The following is a 5703-nucleotide window of genomic DNA, read 5'->3' on the forward strand; positions in this document are numbered from 1 at the left end:
ATGTAATATAAAGGTGTACAAAGAGATTTCTTTCCTGCTCAGAGGACTTGTGAAAACATAGCTCATGATAGCAACTGCAAATGTCACATGAGGACAGAGGAGGGGAAATTCTGGATGCTATATGAAGAGAGGAAAAGCATCGCTCAGAGTTCTTGACATGGACGTTTCGTAAATAGATGGACAATTATTCAAGTTTGTATGTCAGTTTTGATTTCTGGCCATCACAAATCAATGTAATAAACAGAACAAAGCAAAAAAAAAAAGAGGATTATTTTATAACAGGAATATCATGAAGTTTACTATTTGAATGGATATTCAGTTACAGCCAGAAGTTAATGTACATGAATGAAAAGACGAATACATATTTTTCTTTCACTGTGTGAAGTCAAATTAGATCCATCTTATTTTGTCTTAGGTCTGAATGACAAACAAAAAAAAGTGTGTCTTTTTATTCAGTGTACTTAAACTTCTGTTTTCAACTGTATCGTGTCATACATTTTACAAAAGCAAAGGATGTTCTGATATCGCATACTGAAATACTGGGGCAAAGTTTTTCAGTGTAACAAATGCGGCCATGGTACCTACACATGCATTAGTGCTCTTGGGTCATTGCAACACTAAAAGTTTTCAATATGCAGGCTGTGCAGTATTAACCCAACAGTCTTTACTTCTAAGTAAATTTGTGTCAAACTTTAAGGAAATCTTTTTCTTTTCTTTTTTTTTCTTTTTTTTAATTGTAAATAATAATTACCCCTGGTTAAGCACTTTAAATAGCCGCAGCACGTAATGGTAGAAAGTCCCTAGAAAAAAATATGTTATCTTCACACAGGAAAACATTTTTAGCAGGGTAGGGTATCAAAAACATCATGCTGGGGTTGGTCTTGTCACACAAATGTAGCAAGCAGTTTTAGGCCCCTGCTATCTGCCTCTCTCCATCTTTGTCTGTGGTTTCTAACCCTGGCTACTGTAGCCAGACGGGGCCCCTTCTGTATGTTCCATGCTCAGTTTATCACACTTCCTCTCACTCTGCTTGCTACCCTCAGCAAGTCTGCCAGAGAGGAAAATCAAAGGGTTGGGGGCAGAAACTATATAGTGCAAATTGTATATTGTAAGTATGATTTATACATTGCAATGTTTAAAGAGAAAAAAATATATATATTAAGGATGTCAAGAACATACTGCGACATTCAAGTTTTCATAAGAAAATTCTTATTTTACATGTTGGTTTAAATCGCTTGTGAATCGAACAGGCAAGTCATTTTCAGCTTTCACTTTGTTAGCGATGGTTGATTTGTTCGGACGTTACACCGAATATTTGTCTTGTGTTTTTGCATTCTGGTACAGTGTAAAGAAAATTAAGCAGAAAAAACAAATTTATTTTAAAAAAAATATTTATTTTTCATTGCATTTGTTTTTGTCTTCCATTTGCTCCCTGAGTTAAAAAAATATATATATATTTGAAAAAGACATTAAGAATATTGTTCCACACAATTCTTCCAACTAACTGAACCCAAAAAACATGGAAGAGAAACAGAAAATAACAGATTATAAGAAAAACAAAAATCACAAACCGTTTCAATTTCAGAAAAAGCTAACTTTGGATTGCAATACACATAATTTTCCACTTGTTTGCTGGCTAGGCTATTGCGTAGTCTATTTTGTTCTCCCCGCCCCACAATGTACCTTAGCCAGGATATGTGTAAGTACACGAGCCGTTAACCCCCCAGAGGAAGTGTGCAGGAAATGAGATCAGCCTTAAAGAGAGGTAACGCCTGAGCCTGAACCACTGACACCAGACCAATAACTGTCACTCACTGCACCTGATACTAGGTACTAAAAATGCAGCAAAATAACAGGAAGGTCAGAGCAGTACAGAGCAGAGCACAATAGCCCCCCTTTAAGAATGAAAGCGATGAGCATGTGACAGGAAAGCGGGGATGGAATGGGAAACACAAACATGAGACAAAGACAATGAAGAGGACAGCTTGAAATAGAGCAAACAAAACAGGAGAGAGAAGTAAGAAAAAAAAAAATTACCGTGTCTGTCATCCTGTAGATTCACTTTGGATTTAAATGTACCAGTTGTGGGTGGGAGATTGTTGTCGCAAGTGGGATCAAATAAAATGGAACATAAACCTTTTTTAGCAAAGGGGAGAACAAAACTGTGCTGTGACAGGAAGAAGACACACAGGAACAGCATCGCCAACACTTAAGATCTGAGCCCTTCAGAACACCACGAACAAACAGGCAGCCAATGTTTGTGTCCTTGCATGTCGTAAACTAACACACCCTGAATCCCCTTTACTCTGATGAAAAGCACAGCTGGTAGGTTTCGCTGAGTATCACAGGCCTGACGGCGACACGTGGACGTGTGCTTCCACGGCTATGTGGATCTCTGCAATGCTCAGACACAGAACGAGCGACTTTTTCATTTCTCTGCAGTAAAAAGAAGAAAAAAGAAAAGCAGGATGATGAAACATTTACAGTATCTGCTTCCATGTGCATATAAGAACAAGGACTATGTTGACAGCATATTTGTTTTTTGTTTTTTTTTAGAAATGGCTCGCAACTGCAGTTTCAGAAAACTTATGTGCTTTTGGATGGGCATTTTTCTGTTGGTGTAAACAGCACATCTCAAACTCGAGGACCGGGGGCCAAATCCGGCCCATCATGATTCTCTGTGTGGCCCTCTCCTCTACAATTTAGTGGGCCACAGATATCAAACCTTCAAAATATCTGCTCTGTCTTTTAACATTTTTTATGAAACAAAATCAAATCTGTTTTTATTTGTATCGCACCAAAAGATGTTCAATATTTAATCTTAAGGCTTTCTCATCAAATGTAGACAGCTCTTCATTAGTTTTTTAGTTCGTTATTGCGTAGTTTCATCAATACATTCTGCCAGTCCTTCGAGGACATGAACGTATGTAAAGCTGCTGAGTTCTGAAGCATGTAAAGTGCAAAAGTGTTTTAAATACATCAACGCATTTCTCAGAAAGAAAAACAAATTGTATTGCTAATGACATAAAATTTACACTGACTGTCAATTACAATCAAAGTAATCCTTAAAAACAACAACAGCAAAAAAAGTCAAAGCAAATTTTTCTGGAGTTAAGTTATAAGCAATGAAGCAAAAAGGTACAGGGAAATAATACGGAACACATGAACAAACTTATCTGCGAAGACATAAAAAGCCAAGAAAACGTCTGAAATCTGCCAGGACTTGGAAAACTGTGTGTGTACATCAATATCTGCCAGTTTACTATTATTTGACGACCTGTAAAGAACATCACCACCACTAGTTTCAATCCAAATTTGATGAAACCTGGCATAGGGGTCCGAGTTTAATTGGCAGTGTTTAAAAGCAATCACTGATAATTGCTTATTACCTTCTCCCCCGGCTCACCCATGGAGCACATCACCCCGGCTCCAAAGTCCTTTCACCAATCGTCTTGAAAACCCTGAGAATGAGATAAAAATAATTTTGGTGATTTATTAATCCTGAATGGCTTAGCACCAAATTACGTTAAGGATTTGATATTGTTTTATCAGCTATCCAGAGCGTTGAGGTCTTCGGGTTGAAGTCTGCTCTGCAGAATCAGAACAAAAAGTACAGAAGCAGGATTCAGTTTTTTTATGCTGCTTTAATCTGGAACAAGCTTCCAGAAAACTGTGAAAATGTTGAAAAAATGAGTTCATTTAAATCAAGGTTATAAATTAATCTGCTCAGAGTTGCATTTGATTTATAACAATAGTAACATCTTTAATTGTTAATACTCTGTATTTCAACCTCTCATCACTTTCTTTTATTCTGTAACATTTCTTTTTTGTTTTCATCATGTAAAGCACTTTGACTGACCCTTTACTGAAATGTGCCATATAAATAAACTCGACTTGATAAACACGTAAGGGCTCTGAATGCATTCAATAATTAGTTGTGGCACCTCTTGGATGAGATGCTGCATGTTTTGCTGCAATCAGCCCATAACTCTGCTGAACAGTGGAGGCCAGGCTGCTCTAAGAGTGGCCTCGGGCTTTTCAGCGTTGTCACTTGTCATCTTCCTCCTGGCAATACTCCATAGACTCTCTGTGGAGTTTAGATCGGGGCTGTTTGTTGGCCAACCAAGCACAATAACAAAACTGTCGTTAAACAAGCTTTTAGTACTTTTGGCAATTACCAGGTCCTGCTGGAAAATGAAATCCAGCGTCTCAATGAAGCTACTCAGAAGAGGAAGTCAAGAAGTCGTTTTCTGGTAGGTGGCTGCAGTAACATTAGACTTGATAAAACACAGTGGACCAACACCAACAGGTTTTCAATGGAAACTTCAAAGTAGACCTGAAACAACTTGGATGCTGCAGCAATAAACCCTGGAACCTTGATTCCAAACGACAAGCAGCTTCTGAGCACGATGGATAAGCCAGTAAGTCAGGGAAGATGTTTACATTGTCCCTGTTGCTTGAGCATCTCTTTGACCACAGTTTTTAGTTCTACTTAGATTTCCATTAGCTTGGACACAGCAGTCTGAACAGCCAATTTCCCTTTTTAATTTCAGTTACTGAAAAAAACAAAAAAACAAAACAAAAAAAACAAAAACATTTTAAAGATCAAATCTAAAGCAAATGATGGACCTGTGCCAAATAACAATGATGCTGCTCAAAAAATGGTACATGTCACATTTACTCAGATTGCTATCTATTTGCACCCCACCAACCTTGCTTGCTTGTTCACTTTAACGGTTGAATGATCAGGTTGCTAAACAACTTGGTGACACTTTTGTGTTTGTAGCTGTGCATCGTTTGATATGCTATTACATTTTTTTAAAGATATAAAGCAGGTGTGCATGCATGGCTTTCCCTTGTTTACTTAAATTGAGAGAAGGCTTTACAAGCTTTAGGGTATTTGCAGATAAAATATTGAAAGAACATTAATCCAAATGTGCAGATGTGACTATTTTTAAAAAAATAAAGATAAGAGAACACACAGGGAGAAGACAATATCTTTCTTAAAATGAGCAAAGCGTTGAGTGTTAAGATAACATGACGCACTGACTGACATGACATGACTTTTGAGCTCCCCTCAAACTATAATTAATGCATGATGATATTCAAGCCTTTATATCATATTACGTGATTCAGTGAATAACTGATGAAATGAACAAATAAATGAATAAGTAATGTACTGATTAATTATTTAATTAGTTAAACAAACCAAGCAAGTGTCGAGCATTAACAATGCCAAAAAGGGATCATTAGCATATTTGCATAATCTCACCTTTGCAGAAAGTGTTCTTCAACAGATGCAACCACATTGCTATTCATTATTCACTTCTTTCCCCCCTTTTGTTATGCACTTTATCAACGTGTGTTTACAGGAGAGATATAAGCAACTGTTAATTCATTTTAAAGACAAATACACAATGAGCAAATCTTTAAAAGTAATGTCATGTAAAATCACTTTATAGGAGCAGCCAAAGTGCCATTTGTCCCACATGCTCTGCAGTTTCATTGGCTCCAGGAAACAAGGACAAACTAATTTAGCAAAAACAGTCGACTGGCTGATGCAACACTCTGAAATTTTAGGTGCATTCATGGACAATGAACCACTTCTGTCAGACCACCTATTGAGCTGTGAGTGCGTGCATGCTCGTGTGTGTGCGTATGTTTGTGGGTATCATGTGTACTGAAGATGTGTGTGTGTGTGTG

The sequence above is a fragment of the Poecilia formosa genome, unplaced genomic scaffold (genome assembly GCF_000485575.1).
Source record: "Poecilia formosa unplaced genomic scaffold, Poecilia_formosa-5.1.2 Scaffold0, whole genome shotgun sequence".
Classification (NCBI taxonomy): Eukaryota; Metazoa; Chordata; class Actinopteri; order Cyprinodontiformes; family Poeciliidae; genus Poecilia; species Poecilia formosa.